The 21,921-nt window shown below is 32.3% G+C and overlaps 1 pseudogene; it reads right to left on the minus strand.

Annotated features, from left to right (window-relative positions):
• Window positions 1-17,726: 17,726 nt before the first annotated feature.
• Window positions 17,727-19,081, minus strand: LOC110810521 (neutral/alkaline invertase 3, chloroplastic-like; annotated as a pseudogene).
• Between the last annotated feature and the right edge of the window lie 2,840 nt (window positions 19,082-21,921).

Here is a 21,921-nt window from a genome sequence, read left to right on the forward strand (position 1 = left end):
TAATTAAGAAAGGTCTCACCAGGAACATAATTGCAAGATAATTAATGAAAATGCCACAAAGGAACCAAAAGTGAAACCCCACTAAGCTTATATTTATTTATTTTACATACCATAAATCTTACGTATATACTAAAATTGCACAATTCAAATTAGAATTGAAAAAGTTTTGAATTTTCAAAAACCTATGGTTTCAAAAAATTGTGAACACGACAACACTAGAGTTTTTTGCCATTTTGTATTTTTTGCCTAAATTTTGTCTATAAAACTAGTTTATCCATGTATATTATAAACTTATCAAAAATACAAAGATTGCATAATTTTGGACTAGAATTAAAGAACTTACAAATTCTAAAAATAAGGTACTGTTGTAAAATGTACTTAACATGCATTAACTTTTTTGCCGCATTTTTTTATTTCTTTGGCAAATTTTTGGCTACCAAACTATTTTATTTACATTGTAAGCATTTCATAATACTAAAACTATATGATTACCATTAGAATTGGAGACTACATGAATTTTAAAAAATTGAATGGTGTAACTAAATGTGATTAGCAAGTAGTAATATTTCAGTCACATTTTTTATTTTTTTAGCTAATGTTTCATCATCAAACTATTTCAATGTCTTTTACCATACATAATTTTTGGTGCTAAGTACTTGTGGGTCCCAACAATGTGATGATTTCCATAGCCACACAATGTGTTGCCTTTTTTTTTTGTTTGTGTTGACTAGGATGTAAGTAGGAGGCTATTGTAGGTGTGATACAATTGAGTAAAATGCATGACGAATTAGAAAAGTTGGGTTGATCATTATGATAACAACTTGTATTTATGATTGATGATACATTTTGATTGGAAATTATGTGGATCTTTGATGTGGTATTATTGCCTTTTAGTGAGAGATCAAGGTTAGTCAACAAAATCTGGCTGTCGAATCTTACTAATACATTTTGGGGCTTCAAATCATGGTAAACTATCCCTATCATGTGTAGGTATTCTAAGGCCACTATGACTTCAGATGCATAAAACTTGTGCAAGAAAGAGAATGTCACAAATCTTTAAAAAAGAAAATAAATGATTAAATTTAAATAAGTGCGAAATATATAAAATTGAGTTTGATAAATTATGCAAATAGCTTATTGAAAATTTTAATATTTTATTCTATTTAATATATTTAAGAATATATTTAATATACTATTGAAATATAATTATTTCTTGTAACAATACACGCAATAGTAAAAATATATAATATATTTAATTTATTAATATATAATAGGTTCATGAACTTGTAAACTAAATTCCTTGGTATTTGAATTTGGCTCTTGTACTTTAACATTTTGAGACCATATTAAAATATGAAAAGAAGATTTTATTAATTAATAAAGATGAAAATGAAGATGGTATCCATATATACATATATATTTATGCAGAAATATGGTAGAATCAAGAAGATGTAAAGGAAAAATGTTAGGAACTACAAAGAAGATACTTATAATTAGGAATTATATAAAAGCCGGAGCTGTCTTCACATGTTTTGGGGTCACCTTCGATTCTTTTCACGTGAGATGTTTGGATTTACTTCCTTAATCCTCCACTTACCTCTACTATATATATATATGTATATATAAATTGTATTAAATTAATTATATTTTATTCAACAAAATATTTTATTTCCAATTATGGTGTCTTCTATAAGATAATTATCAATTTCAAAATATGTGGAATTTGTCTATGAAAATGAAAAAAAGGGTATAGACATACCAAGCAATAGCTTCGTTGAATCGTTTCTTCAACTGCTGTTGACGGAGGAAATGGAGATCACGGTTTGGACAAAACTCAGTGAGTAAATAGGACCACCGATCACAATCCAAACTCACATAAAGACATGACAAAGATGGATGATCCAATAATTCCAATATTTCCCTCTTTGTCCTTGCTCTTCCTTCCTTATTTCTACCCGTCAGCTCCTTCCTATCCACCAACTTTGCTGCAAACCATGATCCCTTTAACTCCATCAGGTAAATACTTCTAATGTTGCTGCTTCCTAGCTACCAGAGAAATCGTAGGTTGTTTAGAGTGATAACGTCAGGACCCTCATCGAATTTTGATGACGGTGTGTGGGAGGAGGAGGTGGTGGTGCGAGTGGTGGTTTTGAGCTTGAACTGGTGGTTGAGTTGTCAAGAGAGTCGACGAGGTTTTCAACCATGGTGGTGGTGGTGGTGGTTGAAGGAGTTGTAGAAAAAATGAAGGCTTGCGAGAGGGGGAGAGAGGGAGAAGAAACAATAATAGGAGGAAAGGGAAAATAGGAAATGAGGGAGGAGAGGAGATTTTTTTAATGGACCAAAAGAATAGGATTGGGCCATTTGGTGGCCCGTTGGCCTTGGTGGGTTAATGTGGGCCCATGATTATATCATTGTTTTTTTTTTACTTTTGTTAAGTCTTGACATGGAAAAGTTGTATTTTTTTGAAAAAAATAATAATTTTAATGAAAATCACGAGGGAGATCTTGTGAAATAAAGAAATGTCATAAGGTGTCCTGTAATACTCGAGGCCAAAAATTGGCCCATGATAATTTTCCTATTAGATTAATTATCTAAAAATTATATAAAAATATATATTTAATTTATTTTTTTATTTTATTAAAGTTTTGAGAAAAAATGAATTAGAGATGAGATTTAAAATAATTTTGGGGAAAAGAGATTAAAATTTGAGTTCGAAGGGTGTTTTTGAAAGAAAAATTAGAAACAATGGGTCAAAGTTGAAAAAAGAAAAATTTGGCCATGTGGGACGATCCAGTCAACAACCTTGACGAACCAAAGCACACCGCGTGTCAAAACATTCTAGTGTCAGCGCCACGCGGGTAATCCGCGTGCCCAGTGATTCGGTGGCCCAGGTTTGATCTTGCGTGTGTAAACGGCTTATATTCGTTCCCTCCTTAAGCGCGATTAGACGAACGAGATCAATCGTGATGAGCAGCCTAGATTAGATGACCCTCTTCACTCCATGTCGACATAAATGGATGGTCCAGATCAACACAGGATTGGTATAAATACCTCACGTCATAGGGGAACCCAAACCCTAACCATCAGTTCCCGCAAGAGAAGAAGAACCAGGCGCCGCATTAGAGCCATCACCGACTGTCAAAAAAGGTAAAATTTTCCCCTACCCGCTCAGAATTCCATTCCAAGCCTCCCTATGGCCATATGGATCAAGAGGGACGGCGAGTGAGCCAAAAATTACAAGCAAAACCCGGCAGAGTTGTCGTGGACAAAACCCAAAAATTCCTCCTATGAGCCCCTTCTCGCTTCCTATTTCACATGAATTTCTGATCATTATGTTCACTATCTTTTTCTATGTAGGGTAACTAAAGCATGAACCCCAGCCGCGAAGGAGGATCGGTGAAGTTGCCCCGCCCGGAAACTCCTCTGCCGGTAGGTTTGCGTTTTTATGATTTTTCGACCAACCAATGTCCTCTAACGTATTTTTCCGCAAGGATACATGTAAAACTTGCCAAAACCAGCCAAAACTAGCTAAGCTGGGGCAAACCATTGTTGTGGGCGGTAGAACCAATGCCGTAGCACGGCGGCGGAGCCGTGTCGAAACCCAAAATTGGCTGGAAAGAGTTTTAGACACCGATTTTGGATTTTTGGAGTATTTTTAGGTACGTGACGAGTATTTTGGATTCCACAAAAATAATTCAGGAAACCCATGGCACGTTAGGAGGTGTAGTAAATAGTGCAGCGTCTCGAAACACCGATCTAGATAAGGGTCCCTCACCTTATTCCCCGTTATAGTAAAATAAGACTTAACGATGTATAATTTTGTATTTTTTATGAAAATTTAAAAAACCTTAAAAATAATTACAGGTCACTAGTGGAGCCAAAACTGGTTAGTTCACAATGGTCCTGATTTCTTGTTTATTTTTCTATATTATTCTACTTGCTTGTTATCATATTGTGCATGTTCTTAATTTATAGTTTCTATGGTCTTATCGATTTATATGGTTTATTTGATTTATCTGGTTACTCGATCCCTTGTTATAATAACTATATCATCTGCATAAATGTCTTCTAATTAATCTAGAAATATAATATGAGGTATTGATATGTGTTTGTTGGTTATTTTGTTGATGGAAATCTTTATGTGAAAGACTTATTAGGTACCTAGGGAAAAGGTGGACAGGGTCAGTACGTAGAAAACCCTACCGTGAACGTTATCTCAGTTGAACAGGGTTAGAAAGCCCCTTACTGGAAAGATTTAGGAGATATCGTTTACCCTCATACCGAATGGGTTATCAAGACAATAGAATGTTTGACACCCATTACCAGACTGGATATAGGGACGATCGGTTAATTGTTAAAATTAGACATTAGGTTCACGAGTAGGAGAACATCCTTATAGACCCTCAGGAGTACTAGACAGCAAGTAAGAAAAGAAAATTGTCATTTCTTGTTCTCTTGTGCATGAAAATGAAAAGTGGTGTAGATATAGGTCTTTATAGGTTATTTTTTTAGAAAACGCATAACGGTAAGTATCAAACAAAAGTTTTTAAGTTAAATGTATTTAATTAAAGTAAGGGCTCCATTAGTTATTTTTCTGATTTTTACAAATCTTCAGTTTTCGTATCAGTGAGTAGTGTGATATTCTTATTGGGCTAGTGTAGCTCATCATTTCATTAACCATTTTAGATTAAGAGAACCAGAATCGAGACCCCGATCAGTAAGAAGGCTATGAGTAGTTTACCTCCCAGACTCCTTTAAGAGTTAGTGGAGGTTAACCCTAAGATATTTATCTATTTTTTTAAAATCATTTAATTGCTTCCTTTTTTACGAGCCACTTTAGTAGGGAGATTCCCATAGCCCTATTGGGCATTCTAATTTACTATGTAAGAAATGTAAACCCTAAAATATTATTCGCTTCCACATTTAAATTATAAATTCATTTCCATTAAGTTTTGACCCTTTAAAGTTGGTATTAGAGTCGCGTTCCTCGGAACCATTCGTTACACAAAGACTTAAAAATACCAAATACAAACTATTGCTCAACCCTTCCTTATGAAATGTAGGTAGAAAGATATGAGGAGAGGAATTCCCCCACTAAATCGAGTAGTCCAGGATGGTTCACTTCGAGAGGATGTTGACCGACTCTTTGAGATGCTGGACAGACTCATCTCTACCCAGTAGGCCTGGGAGGAAAGGAAGGAGTTGTCTGACCCTCCCCAACTACCACAATTTGCACCACCCTTGCAGTGGAAAGATCCAGAGCCACCCCGGTACAACCCTGCTCCTTTCACATATCATTTCGAACCACCATAATACAATCTAATGCCTCTACCACATCATCTGGCACCGCCTCAGGGCTACCCAATCCCTCCACAGTGTAATGCAGTCCCTCTTCCACGGGACCCAGTTCTATCCATGATGGACTCAGGCTACATTAAAAGGTACAAAAGACTAAAGCCATTTATCTTTGTAGGGATATCCTCTTTTGAAGAGGCCGAGTGTTGGTTAGCTGAGACAGAGAAGGCCTTTGTGACTCTTGGGGTAGTTCCTGAACGAAAAGTTGTACTTGTCACCTACATGCTTGTGGGAGAGGTAGGTTATTGGTGGCAGCTTAAGCTAGCCACCCTGCCCGTTCCAGTCTCTTAAGAACAGTTCTTGATTGTTTTCAATGTAGAGTACCTCCTAGAGCACCTCCGGTATTTGAAGAAAATAGAGTTTGCACACCTAGTTCAAGGTGATATGACTGTGTCAGAGTATGCCTGAAGGTTCCTACAGTTGGGGCAATATTCCCCTGAAAGCATGATGGATGAAGGCAGGAAGGCAAGGAAGTTCGAGCGGGGCCTCTGTCCTAAGATTAGACAGCAGCTATATATATTTGAGCTCAGTACCTACTCAGCCACTCTGACCAAGGCACAACTAGTGGAGAGAAACCTTCGTATCTTTCCTCTAGTAGTGGGGAATCCTAGACCCTCAGTTTCACACCGAGACCAGCACCCACTGCATCGGTTTAGTATAACAAGAGGCCTAGGCTAGTGACTCAAGCTCCTCCTCAACCTCTAGTAATAGGACGTGGTAAGACTTACTAGTATTGTGGCAAGGATCATGGGGACTGACCCTGCTATCATCTCAACAATACCTGCCGCATATGTAAGAGTGTCCAAAACTACATGACAGAGTTCCCACGAAATCAGAACTAGGTCAGACCTCCTATTTAGGGCAGAGCTTACAATCTCACTCAATAGGATGCTGAAGCCATCTCGTAGGTGATACAGAGTATATACACTATCTGTAATTACCTTACACATGTTTTGATTGATACTAGTGCTTTACATTCATTTGTCTCACATACTTTTACACAAAACTTGAATATATCACCTGAAATACTTGATATGTGTTGTTTGTGTCTACTCCTGAAAGTAGGACACTACTAAGAGAGGTTATATATAAAACTTGTATCATAAATATAGCAGATAGAAAATTGAGTGTGGACTTGGTAGAGATTGACACAGGGAACTTTGATGTAATCCTAGGAATGAACTGGTTAGCAGCATACCATGTTCCCGTAGATTGTTTCCACAAGAAACTTGTATTCAACCCTCCTAACGAGGAGCTGTTTACAAGTTAATAAAAAAATTTTAAACGTTATTTCCTCATGGCAATTTCCTTATTATATAATGATTTAACTCGGTTGTCTTCTCTATATTAGGCAAACTTAAGAAAGAATTTTGTATTCAAGAGGTCCTGGTAGACAATGCAAGTAACTTTCAAATAATGACACACATGAAAGTACAATCTGACTCGAACTTATGATCTCTTGTAAAAGAAGAAATGTATCAACTATTCAACTAATTAAGTAATTAATTAAGTATACACGTATACCAAACAAATATATATATATATATATATATCATGCTAATAGATATTTGGTTAATTGAATTATTAAGTATTTATCTATTGGGTGGATTTCTATATACTTTATCCTTATCTATAAGAGTATGAATTCAAATAAGATTATACATCTCATGACATATCATTTAACGATTAAACTGTATGAATTTTTACCAACAAAACTTGTACTTGATAATTTTTATTATTAAATACATATTATAAGATTAATAATAACACACATAAATACTCCAAATTAAAGAGTTTTGAGCTGTGATGATTAGTATTAATTATATATCTTGAGGAGGCTCCTTTAATCTTGAAACAAAGTTCACAAATTCTAGAAAAATCTGCATAAGATACTTTGTCTCTACACATTAAAAGAAAAAGACCAAATAATTAAAACCCATTAACTAGTCAGACGTGGTTAATAACTACTCAGATCTATATCGAGATATATATTATGTACACATACAAAGCTTTAGTCATGTCTGATAAGGTGATTTCAGATTCAACAACGAAAGTGGAGAGCAGATCAGAGAAATAATTAGGAGCGCAACCAAGTACTTCTTTCATTTCATATGCTATTCAAAAAAAGTAATCTACCGTACCATTTAAAAAAATTCGAATGCAAATCAATCAACAATATCGATATATATACATGACTGGTAAACATATAAGAAAAAGCTAGATAAGATGTTAAGCATTAAACCTCTTGTTCCATTGAGTGGATCACGTCGAGGAGCTGCATGCTTCGATCCACCCTATTCGAAAGGATTGGAGAAAAGATAAATTGTTTTGCCGAGAGAAAGGAGATTTTTTTTTTTCGAATCTGCAGTGCTCATTGCAATCCTCATTAATCACCTCTCATTATTTATTAAAGCTTCAATTATGCTCATCAATCGTCAAATATTGTAGTTTAAAAGTAAATGTACGTCATTTTATTTATTCATTTATATGAGATTAAATAATTCATTCAAGTTAAGTTTTACTTTGTTATTTGATTGACGTACAAAATTAGTCGTATTTCTTAGTACTACAGTATCAGTTTATACAATAACATTCATTACAACATTTACTTTTTTAAGAAAAAATCATCATCCATTACTAGTAAAAACCATTTTGCTCAAGCAAGTCAACAAAAAACTTAGGCTCATGAATAAATATATTTCTTTCAATAGTCCGTACTACATTTCTAGCTAAGTTATATACTATTCGATTAAACTTCTAAATCTAATTAAGAAGAAAAGAAACAAAATACTGAATGAAAGCTTAAACATCCTCAAGTAACAACCCAAACTTTAGAAAAATATTCATCAAGTATAAAATTTATACCTGGTACCTTTAAAAATGGTCCTATTACAGCTAAAAGTTAGATAATAAACGATATAATTTTAGTGATTGATTTAGACTATCACAAAAGTTGAAATGTAACACCCAACATTTCATTATTTTTAATTTTATTAATTATAATTATTATTTTTTATATAAATATAATTATTATTTATATTATTTTAATTTTATTTATTTATTTTTAATTTGATTTAATAAAAATAATAATAAAAAGGGTAAAAATTAGTTAGGGATTTAATTGAAAATAATTTTGGAAAAAAGGGATGAAAATTTGGGTTCTGGAGGTATTTTTGAAAGAAAAATAAAAAATCGAAGGTCAAAACATACTTTAGAAAAGTTACGCAGCTGCCCAGTCAGCAGCCCCGACCAACAAGGATGCGCCAAGTGGCAGAGGTGCTGATGCAGGAGGCCACGCAGAGGCAGCCACGTGGGCAATCCGCGTGTGTACGATCAAACAGCTGAGATTTGTTCCTGCGCACACGGACGACCCAGATCAAAAATGCGCACGAATAGCCGAAATTGCATCACGCACAGACGGTTCAAATTGAATCGCGCACGGACGGCCCAGATTGAATCGCAATGAACAGTCCAGATTCACTCCTTATTTAATCGCGATCAAACGGTTCAGATTAAAAGTGATGGACGGCCCAGATCAAAAGCGGATGGGTATAAATAACCCCATTCGCACCCAAACCCTAACCCTAGCCGCCAGAGCCCCTCGCCGGAGAAGACATCCTAGCTGCCGGGGAGCCGACCGCACCACCCACCGCCGTACTGGAGCAATTTCCAATTGCCAAACGAGGTAAAAATTTTCCCTCTTGCATGAAATTCAATTTTAAACCCACCCATGGCCCAGTCGGAGCGAAAGAACCTGCCGATTGGCCGAAAAATACCACCGCAATCGCGATCGAACGATCTAGATTTAATCTTGATGGACGGTTGAGATTAAAAGGCAAAGGGTATAAATTCCCCCACCCACACCTGACCAAAGAAACCCTAGCCGCCAGTGCTCGCTGGAGAAGAAGAACCAGACGTTGGAGGAGCCGGCTGCCGCCACCCGCCGCCGCACCGGGGAAGTTTCTGACCGCCGATTGAGGTAAATTTTCTCCCTCCCACTCATTTTTCGACGCTGAGTCCGTCTATGGCCAAACCAGAGCCAAACCAACGGCCAAACGGCCAGAAAACCCAGCCGAAACCCAGCGGCGCCGCCGCGATCCTCTTCGGTTTTTGCCTCCGATGAGGCCCTTCCCGGCCTCCGTTTGATGCAAATTTTATACCACTGTGATCACCGTTCTTTTCTCTACAGGTTGATCAGAGCAAAACATCAAAACGCAACTCACGTTAGAGGAGCTGCCGCACCCGAGAGCACCGCCACCGGTAAGTTTTAGTTTTTCGTAATTTTTTGGCCCACTGAGGGCCCTAGGGTTGTTCTATGGCAGGGACCGATGCAAGCGTGGCCGAATTCGGCCGAAAACAGCCAACCCGAATGTGAGCCAGAGAAGCTGCCGCACCGGAGAGCCCCACCGCCGGTGAGTTTCGGTTTTCTTTATTTTTTTGGTCCACCGAGGGCCCTAAGTGTGTTTTCTCGCAGGAACCGGTGCAAGTTCGCCTGAATTCGGCCAAAAACGGCCAAAGATAGCCAACCCAAGCCAGAGTGCCGCCACTCGTAGGTACCGTAAGCACGTTTCAGTTCCCGAAGAAAAATTCAGAGAACCTAGGGACCGCCCATTTGCGCAGTAACCGTCTAGTTTTTGGCGGCGAATCAAATAAGGACCCCTCACCCTATTTCCTATCATCAAATTAAAGGTCAAATAAATAATAATACAGTGCTTTGTACAAATTAAATGGATGTGATTGATTAATTACGGATTGCTAATAGAGCCCAAATCGGACATTATTTTCTGTCAGTTACTGTTGATTTATTGTACAGTATAAAAGCATGATGATATTTGTTTGTCTATTGTATGGTTTAAATGCATGTATATCTGTCTTACTTGACTACTGTTTGATTTTGAAAATCTAAGATATGATTGCATTGTTGGATGCATGTTACTTATTTATGTATTTATGTTTGATTTGGTGACGGAGACTAAGGACAAACAGGAATAAGATGTGATCTGATAAATGGATAAAATGACAGCCTCACTAGATATCCTGGGAGATGGTGGACAGACCAGGTTCATAGGGAACCCTACTGTGAACGTTGTCTCATACCGGACGGGGTATGGAGACTTGGTCATTTGGCGCTCATACCGGACGGGGTATGGGGATGGCCTGCTTCACCTTCATATCAGACGGGGTATTAAGGTTTAATGTCTTAGTGCTCATACGGGACGGGGTATGGGGACGGCCTTGGAATCAAGATTGTTAGGAAAAATGGTTCACGTGTAGCAGGGACACCCCTATAGATCACCATGGATACTAGTAGGCTGGTAAAACGAGAAACGGTAATAATTAGTTATTGTTAATGAATACGAATTTATGATATGTTCTATGTTACTGATTTTGCATCAAATTGTGATCTGTATGATATTATTGCTTCTATAAATTATTTCCATAAATTCCCCAATGGTAAGAAAAAGGGTAAATGGTTTTATTTTAAATAAATGTATTGGTTTAAATCAACTGCTCCATTGGTTGTTTTAATTTTTTACCAACCTTTACTTCTGTGACGATGATATAGTGTGATGTCCTTACTGGCCTAGTGTAGCTCACCCCTTATTTAACCATTTCAGATCAAGAGGACCCGGTTCCCGAGCCCGATCCGCAAGAAGGCTACGAGTAGATGTTAGATACTTTATAGTTTCCTTTATTTTTCTATTTTTCGTATTTCTTTCAGAGAATTTGTTTCGTGATGTTTGTTAGTACTTTTGAGTTATCGTGTAAGGGATATTAACCTTAACTTTTATTTCACTTCCGCACTCAAATTATTATATGCATTTGCTTTTTAAATTTTCGGGGTCGTTACATGAAAAGTTGCTAGGTAATATGCGAAAAATAGAGGAATTCATATGTCCATTTCGTGCCCATCCTATCTATTTCTTTATTTGAAAAACAAAAGTTGTTTAACTTTTGTGTCAACAAAAAGGAGTGCAAAAAAAATTTAAAAATAAAATAGTTCATCTTTGTCTTAAAACCTAAAGAAAATGGATTCTACTTAGTTGCAAGATTCTAAAGCTTTTATTTTTGTGTTGGCTGCATTTCATTATAGTCACCATCAATCGCCTCTCATTATTTACTGAAGTGTCAGTTCTCATAATTGGTCATTAAATACTATATTTTAAACAATAAATATACATCATTCGATTCACTTATTTATTATAATATTAAATAATCCATTCAAATTAGGTTCTATTTTATTATTTAATTGAACCATAAATTTAGTGCTATTTGTTTTTAATACTGAATCAACTTATACAATGGAAGTCAATATAATAGCATCCAATAAAACATTATTTCTTTTAAGATAAAATCATTATTAATTAACAATAAGAACCATCATCCTCAAGTAAATGACCAAAACCATCATGCTCAGGTAAGTGAAGCAAAAATTGAGGAGGTTCATGAACAATTATTTATCTTTCAGAAGTCCTTACTCATCTCTAACTAAGCCATGTATTATTCTTATTATACTTTTGAATCCAACTAAGAAAAAAAAAAACAAAATGCAAAACGAAAAGTTAAACATTCTCAAGTAATAACCTAAACTCATAAAAATATTCATGAAGTATAAAATTTACACTTGGTACAAAATTTACCATATAACTAAGTAAAACAAAAATCTATACTAAATTAAATGCATAAAACCTGTGCAAGGAGGAGAAGGTCACAAATCTTTAAAAAAAATACATGAATGAATAAATTTAAATATGTTCAAAATATATAAAATTGAGTTTGATAAGTTATGCGAATAGCTTGTTGAAAATTTTAATACTTTATTCTATTTAATATATTTAAAAATATGTTTAATAAACTATTAAAATATAATTATCTCTTGTAATATTATTTAGATTAGTAAAAATATATAATATATATAATTTATTAATATATAAACAAGTCCATGAACTTTTAAACCAAATTCCTTCATATTTGAATTTGGCTCTTATACTTTAACATTTGTGGACCATATTAAAATATGAAAAGAAGATTTTATTAATTAACAAAGATGAAAATGAAGATGGTATCTATATATACATATGTATATATTTATGCAGAAATATGATAAAATCAAGAAGGTGCAAAGGGAAAAGATTATAAACTTCAAAGAAGATACTTATAATTGGGAAATATATCAATATATAATGTGTGTGTGTCTACATATATATATAACCTTCTCAATTTATAAATATATATATGTGTGTGCCTGTGTATATGAATAATGTATGTACGTATATTTACGATACTAATTGCGCTGAATATTATAATAATAAATTAACAATTTATATAATCATATAATATCTATTAATAGATATAAATAATTAATACTGTTGTACGTACGTACCAAGCAGCAGCTTCGTTGAAGCGTTTATTCGGCTGCCTTTGACGAAGGACGTGAAGATCGCCGCTGGGATAGAACTCAGTGAGTAAACATGACCACCGATCACAAATGAATTTCATACTTATTGGTGCCACATATGATTTATACCAAATATGATTGTCCATACACCATCATGTATATGAATTATATGTTTATATATATATATATATATATACGCACACATATCAAAGCATCTAATGAAAAGAGTAAGGAAGAGTAAACTTTCATACATAATTAACAACGTCATAAATAATATCAATTAGTGAATATAATAAATGAATTTCATATTTATTTTTTATTATACATATTATTTATAGATATTTTTTACTGAGTTTTTTTGAAACTTTTTAAATTTTTTTTAAAAAGGTGCATAGGCAGTGAATGCAATCAAACATGAATTTTCAGTAATGAAGGAAAAAATAAAAACTTTTCTTGATGTAATATTCTATTTTATATATTTTATAAAATTTATTTTTATATATATTTTTTTCTCTTATAAATTTCGTAAAAATTTTAATTGATTTTAAATTTAAAGACTTATACAGTATAAAATATTCTATATTTTTAATAAAAGTTAAACTCATAAATTTTAAATAGAACATAAGAGTTTCAACTACGATCATATTATTATAATTCATTATAATTATCAATAGCTATAATTATGCACTAGGCAAAACAGATTTTTAATGAAGTAAAACTCATGCTCTATAAGTATACAAATTTAAATTCAGTTAAAATTTTTACAAAGTCCAAAAGAAAAAAAATATGAATGAAAATTAAATTTCATAGACTATATAAAATAAAATATTACCTTGAGAAGGATTTTCATGTTTTCCTTCACTAATGAGAATTCATGTTTGATTGCATCTAATGCTTCCATGCACTTTTTTGTTTAAAAAAAGAAATTTTAAAAAAAGAATACTCAGTAAAGAGATATATTAGTAACATCTGCAATAAAAAATAAGTATAAAATTCATTTACTACATGAATATATAAAGACCATTAATTGATTTATGACGTCAATTGTATATAAAAGCTTATCCTTTCTTACTCTTTTCATCAAATGCCTTGATGAATTCCTCATATTTCAATGCCATTTGACAAGCGCAAAGGCTGCAATTAATATCAGCTAATTATTTTTTAGAAAACAAAAATTTAGTACATCTATTAATTAAGTGATATGCATCAATCATAACACAATACAAATAATCTCCAAGTAAGAATACACATTAAAATACAGTTTGACCCGAGATTAGTCAAGTGATATAAACTAATTACAATACAATACAAATAACTTTTAAATGATGATAAACATAAAAATACAATTTGACTCAAACTTATAATCTTTTGTAAAAGAAAAAACACATCAAGTATTAAACTAATTATTTAATTAATTAAGTATACACACATATAGTTAATTAAATTAATAATTATTTATCTTTTGGGTAGATATCTAAGTACTTTTATCCTTATCTATAAGAATATGAGTTCAAATCAGACTATATATCTGATGACATATCATTTACTATTAAAATGTATGAATTTTTACTTGCAAAAATTGTAGTTGAGAAGTTTTATTATCAAATATATATTATAAGATCAATAATAACATACATAAATACTCCAAATTAAAGAATTTTGAGCTGTGATGATTAGTATTACTTCTATACCTTAAGGGGGTTCCTTTAGTCTTGATGCAAAATACACAAATCTTGAGAAAATCTGCATCAGATACTTTGTCCTTGCAAATTAAGAGAAGAAACCAAATAACTAAAACCCATCAATTAATCAACTATGGTTAATAACTACTCAAATCTATATTGAGATATATATTATGTACACATACAAAGCTTTATACATCTCTGATAAGGTGATTTCATATTCAACCACGAAAGTGGAAAGCAGGTCATAGAAATAATTAGGACTGCAACCATAATCTCTTTTCATTTCATGTGCTTCTATAAGAAAGTGATATACCATATCCTTTAGCAAAAATCGAATACAAATCAATCAACAACATCGATATATATAAAAAATCAGTAAACAAATAAGAGAAAAATAGATAAGATGTTAAGCACTAAACGTCTTGTTCTATCGAGTGGAGCATGTGGAGGAACTGTGTGCTTCGATCCTCGTATTCATTGGATAAGAGCTGTAACAACCCATACGGAGATAAGAAGTCGGGGTACCAAAGAATTTATATTCCCAGCACAAAAAATACAATAAACTTCTATCTCCAAATAAAAATAAGTACGTCCAAGCACAGTGTTCACATCCCTCTCCAGTGAGGGTTAACCATTACATCTATCTAAAATCAAGAAAACATCTAATTAGAGTTTGTGTAATTCATCCTTTCTTATACGTGCATCACACAGAACATTGTCTCTGCTCAACAAGATCAGCTCCCAGAGTTTGTTTGTTCTATTGTTAATCCCATTCCTACTTCCAAACAACATCACTTTCACCCTCACAAAAAATACTATCTCTACTCACCTAGATTTGCCTCCCAAAATTTTACATTTATTTTGTTTTTAATCCTTTTCCAGTTTGTTTCCCTATCTTTTCTCACCAATACCACCATTTTCCAAATAGACATCAAGAGAATTAAATACAAAAGATAACAGAATAATAATTCCCAAACAGACATCAAATTCAGACCACTATTTCCCTATTTTTTTTATTTCCTATCCCTCTCTCGTTCTCATCCCTTAAAATTTTCTCTTATGGTTTTAGCATATCTCATCTGTCCTCTTTTCATAGCTGTCCACAAGATAATTCCATCATTTCGTTTGATCTTCTGTTTATCTCCAAATCTCACTCTTCATTTTTTTTGTTTTTACTCCTGGTTCTAATATAATTTCAAGAAAATGTCCTTATTCCAAGATCAATACATTTCTACCCAAAAATACTTCAAAGAATTTAAAAGATAAATTCTACTCAAGCAGTGAGAGTCAAATTTCACTTACCTTTGTTCTCGGTGATGATGTTAATTTGATTGACAGATTCCTCCCTTGTTCCACTTTCGATTCCACTGCTAGTTGATTAGTCTGATTAAAGAAATCACATAAAAACTTCATCTTGGTTTACCCTGACTACGAATTTTCTTCCTCTCCCTCTTCCCGTGCAACCCAACATCTTCTTTTAAAGTGAAGGAGGAACCATCAGAACCGTTGAGGATGGCAGCGAAATCCCTAAATTAAATAGAGATTTCACTATAGTTTTGGATAATTGAGGCATAATCAATATTTTTACTTTTAATAATTAAGGTAGAAACTAATAATATCTGCTTAAATATAATTTATTATTAATATATTTACTTTTTAAAAACAAGATTTTTATCTCTTTAATTGCTTAAGTCGTAATCAAATATTTAAATTTTAAAGACTACTGAAGAAAAGAAATCTCTAAAATTTGACTTCTAATAAGTATTCAATTCTCTAAATTTAGATATTCTTTAAGTTTATTCTTATGATAGTTGTTTTACAAATAACATAATGAAAATAATTTTAAAAATCTAAAATATTTGATTACATAAGTTCAAAATAATAAAAATAAGATTTCTGTCTCTTTAATTTTTAAATTTTAAAGACTGATGTAGAAAGAAATCTCTAAATTTTGACTCCTAGTAAGCATTGAATTCTCTACATTTAGATACTTTTTAAGTAGAATCTTGCAATAATTCTTTTAAAGATTACATACTTTAGAATGAAAAATAATATAACAACTCTAAAATATTTGATTACATAAATTTAAAAATAGATTATGACACTTATATTTTTTTCTTCTTTTTTGATGCTTTCAGCATTTTTTCAATCTTTCTTTAATGTTATGATTTATATTTATGATGCAATATTTAGATAGAAAATAATAAGATAGTTTTTTTTTTATAAAATTAGCTCTATTAATTTCTTCACCACAATATAATTTCTTCATAATCTTATCCTCATATTTGTTATTGTGTTACAGAGTGATCGATTTTAGGTGATCAGGAAATAAAAGAAGAGTTAGAAAATAACTGGTAGAAAGAGGAGGAAAAACATAAGGAAATGAAATAGGAAAACAAGAGTTAAACTGGAAGCATTATAGAGGTAAGTTCTCTTTTTTTTTCCTAATGCATAACGTACAATTAGGTAGTAATTATAAAGCAGATTCATTATAAACAGTCATATTCTTCCTATGATTCCTAAGTTTCAGACTGCGAACTAACTCAAATTACAAATTTGACTTTCTATGAAATTACCTCTTTACTCTAAATAACATAAAAATAGAAAAGTACAATCTAAATTAAATATGTCAAAAAGTATATACGTGTACTTACATTAAGTGATATTAAATCTATCTTGTTCATTCGATTCAATTTTTACTTTTTATGTATTTACTAGTAATCCTTTGCATGCTGAATATATTCTATATTTTATTTTTGAACCACTTAGATTTTTAGCTTGAATTCATTGAATGAAATTTTATTTCATAATCCTTCATATATAAGAAGATCAATTAGAATTCAGCTCTTAAAAAACATAAATAAGAGAGTTTAAATATTAAAATTGTGATATATTTTTAAATTATAAAATATGGGAGAAATATAGCAATTAAATTTCTTAAGAAAATGATGAAGCTTGTTTAGAAATTAAAGCAAATGGGACAATTAGATACATATACAAATATTTTAACTTCTAATACTATACTATACTATAACTATTTTTACAATATAGTTTCTCAATGAGTAGTGTAATTTGACCCACAACCTAAAAATTTCTATGTAATTTCTTCATTTACAAATTGAAAATATATACATATTTATGAGGTTAATTTCTATTGTTGTTGGAAATATATTTATTTTTTTATTTTTGATATTTCTTCATTTGTGTGAAAGCAGCTTCAGAATCTTATATTACGTAAGTTTTTTAGGAGTTTTTCTGACCACGCTTTCTCTTAGAGTTAGCACTTATCATGCAAGAAAAGGCAAGATAAGCTCAAAATCCTCATCAGCTATCAGTATTTTGGCTGCATTTGGGTCTGCAAGTAGAAGCTTAGCGACAAGGTATCCAACAATTGACCATGTCTGGAATAACCGTGTTTGCTTCCTGATGAACCTTCCTCTTTTCATCTCATAGTATTAAGGCCACTTGTCTCTTGATATTCGCCTTTCAATAACTTCAACAGCTCTTGCAGTGATTTCTGGTCTTTTCATCTTTATGGCTGCAATAGTAAGCTGTAAAAAGTCCATTTTTAAAATCTTAAGCCGCACTGCCAACATTCCTTCATTATTGCTTTATTTTATAAAACATAAACAAGGTGCCATATTCTATTGGATTCAAGCATGACAACTCAGGAAACGTCTACCTAAATATAACTTCTACAAAGGGTTCTTTGGAGTAATGAACAAATTATTAGCAGCAGAGAGAATATTTAAGCATAACAAACTAACCTGCCATAATAGAGTTTGCCAAGAACAACCATTGTGGTAAGACCAGGGCTAGCATCAGAAGGAAATGTAGTGAGAAATGTTGAAGATAATGAAGAAATAAATCATAAATAAATAATACGAGAGTATCTTACGTGTTCTTAGGATCACTACCAGTGATTATTTGGCACTATAAACTTCAAGAGCAGGATAACATATTTTGAATGGCATGTTTCCTACCAAATCTGCCCATTTCACTTCAATAACATCAAGTATGGTATGTGACTGATCACTGTTGCCACACTACTTACAACATACCACATGTTTCCTAGAGAAGAAAATTAAAAATCCATATGTGTTGTCTGTAAATCTCCAATTAGATAATCTTCTTTATTAGGCATCCATTCCACCAACCAGGGAGAAATTTGGTCTGGGTAAATGTTGAACTTATTAACTGCATCATTTGAGTACTCCTAAGTCTTGTAACGATAAATATCATTCAGTTTTCGCAAATCAATCCAATAATACTCCCTTATGTGGAATGAAAGAGCAAGTAGGTAATTATTCAGTGCCTGGATAAGATCAGTTGATCCATCTTCTGGAGCAAGTATTTTGCGTGCACAGAGTAAGGCAGAATAAAATAGTGCTTGCAAGGAAAAAAAAAGGATTAACTAGAGATACCACAAAAAAAAAATTGTAAACAAATAAAATCTCTTAGTTACCAACTTATAAATTTAAATAATAGCCGATTCATGTAGGCTACTGAGTCAAATTATAATCTGTTGTTTCAACAACATGTTACAAACATACTTAATGCACAAACTAGATCTCTATAGTGTCAAACATTTAAGCTATGAATTATCTCAAAAAATATAAGCTATAAACAATACAATCTCCATCATTATGGGGAGTTACACTATTCGGAAGCTACAATGAGTAAAATTCTAATAGTTGAACATTTTCTGAATTGACCAGACTGGAATCATATACTTATTACACCTGCCAGAAAATCACTTGAGAGGCACCAAGATATGATATTTAACTCAAGCTTGTCAAGTACTTAATCCTTGCTTTATTTTCAAACTTCCACTATGAGTCCTACTTTGTTATTTGATTGACCTACAAAATTAGTCGTATATCTTTCTAGTACGATATTAGTTTATACAAAGTAAGTCAATACAATAACATCCATTAATAGTAAAAACCATTTTGCTCAAGAAAGTCAACAAAAAACTTAGGCTCATGAATACATATATATCTTTCAATTGTCCTTAGTACATTTCTAGCTAAGTTATATATTATTCGATTAAAATTTTAAATTTAACTAAGAAGAAAAGAAACAAAATACGGAATGAAAGCTTAAACATCCTCAAGTAATTACCAAAACTTTAGAAAATATTCATCAAGTATAAAATTTGTACCTGGTACCTTTAAAAATAGTCCTATTACAACTAGAAGTTAGACAATAGACGATATAATTTTAGTGGTTGATTCAGACTCTCACAAAAATTGAAATGTTGCTAGGTAATATGCGACAAATAGAAGAACTCATGTGTCCATTTTGTGCCCACCTTATCTATTTCTTTACTTGAAAAAAAAATTTGTTTAACTTTTGTATCAACAAAAAAGAGTACCAAAAATAAATAAATAAATAAAATAGTTCATCTTTGTCTTAAAACCTAAAGAAAATGTGACATACTTTGTTGCAAGATACCAAAGCTTTTATTTTTTTGTTGGTTGCATTTCATTGTAGTCATCATCAATCACCTCTCATTATTCACTAAAGTGTCAATTCTTATCATTGGTCATCAAATACTATATTTTAAATAATAAATATATGTTATTCAATTCACTTATTTATTATAATATTAAGTAATTCATTCGAATTACGTTTTATTTTATTATTTGATTAAACTATAAATTTAGTAGTATCTGTTTTTAATACTGAATCAACTTGTACAATGGAAGTCAATACAATAACATCCAATATAACATTGTTTCTTTTAAGATAAAATCATTATTCATTAACAATAAAAATCATCATGCTCAAGTAAATGACCAAAACCATCATGCTCAAGTGAAGCAAAAACTAAGGAGGTTCATGAACAATAGCTATCTTTCAGAAGCCCTTGTTCATCTCTAGCTAAGCTATGTATTATTCTTATTATACTTTTGAATCCAACTAAGATAGGAAATAAAATGCAAAATGAAAGCTTAAACATCCTTAAGTATAAACCTAAACTCAGAAAAAAATTCATGAAGTATGAAATTTATACTTGGTACAAAATTTACCATATAACCAAGTAAAACAAAATCTTTACTAAATTAAATTTTAGGACAAAAAAATTGTATCTTAGTGCAACATTAAGAAAAAAAGAAAAGACTAAAACCTTAAGATTTAGATGTAACACTGCAGTTTTAGAGCTTTATTAAGACCTAATAGATGCTCAAAATCTCATAGCTGTCTTAAGATAGGTCTAGAATATGAGAACAATTTTAAAACCCTACACAACATTTTGGTAAAGCAATCTTGTAACCTCATAGGCATCTCAAAATAGCTCTACAAGCCAAAAGTTTCGTTATCCTCAACTACCCTTGAACCTTAATATTGTTTATCCCAAATTAGGTAAGCAGTAATGAAGCACTACACAAGGACCCATGAGTTTTCCTACTTGATGTTATCAGGACCTTGATGCAATACATTTCAGTTTTATCCAAGTAATACCTTAAAAAGAGTATTACTACCTCTTATACCACATATTAGAGAAATTAATATTACTTTTAGACTGTTAAATATTGAGAACAATTGAAAATGTTAAATCATTCTTTAGAAAAATTGATCCAGTAGATCTTTAATTATATATATTTTATAAATATTGAACCTTTCAACATGAATTTCATTAAAATTTCTTGCCCCAATGTACAAATTACTTAAATATCACTTCTATTTAGCTATTAAATTTTGATATACATAAAAAAAGGCATATATCATGTAAATTAAAAAATAAATTTTTTACTTCCTAGTAATACTCTATTGAACTCTCTATAGTACTATCAAATGAAACAAACTCCTTACAAGATACAGGAGAAGGAACAAATGGTTATTTTATACATCCCAAAAGTGGGAAATTAAGGCCATTAAAAAATTGGTGTCGTTTGATTGCCATTGCACCCATTGTGGACCCTATTTGCCTGGTGGGGTCCTTGATTAATAGTCGTGTGATCAAATCCTTTACTGGCTCCAAAAGCATAGTTTCTTTGGGAAACTCAAGTGCTCAGGCCACAATATTCGCCAGGGGCAACTCCTAGTCAACTCCCTTACACGGTGTCATCCCATATAACATTTTAAATATGAATATCCCTAGTGTCCACCAATCAACTGTGTTTTTATGCCTTTCACCAGACAAAATTTCTGGTGCTAAGTACTCGTGGGTCCCAATAAAAGACATTTATTGGACATTGATTAACTCTATGATGATTTCCACAATAGTGTGATGTGTTGACTTTTTTCTATTTGTGTTGGCTAGGGTGTAAGCAGGAGGCTATTGCAGGTGTGATATAATTGGGTGGAATGCATGATGAATTAGAAAAGTTGGGTTGATCATCAGGATAACAACTTGTTTTTGTGATTGATGATGCATTTTGATAAGAAATTATATGGATCGTTGATGTCGAATTATCATCTTTTCGTAAGAGATCGAAGTCAGTCGATAATATTGAGGCCGTCAAATCTTAATAA

This window comes from Carica papaya, chromosome 9 (genome assembly GCF_054855325.1).
Source record: "Carica papaya isolate Zhongbai chromosome 9, ASM5485532v1, whole genome shotgun sequence".
Taxonomy (NCBI): Eukaryota; Viridiplantae; Streptophyta; class Magnoliopsida; order Brassicales; family Caricaceae; genus Carica; species Carica papaya.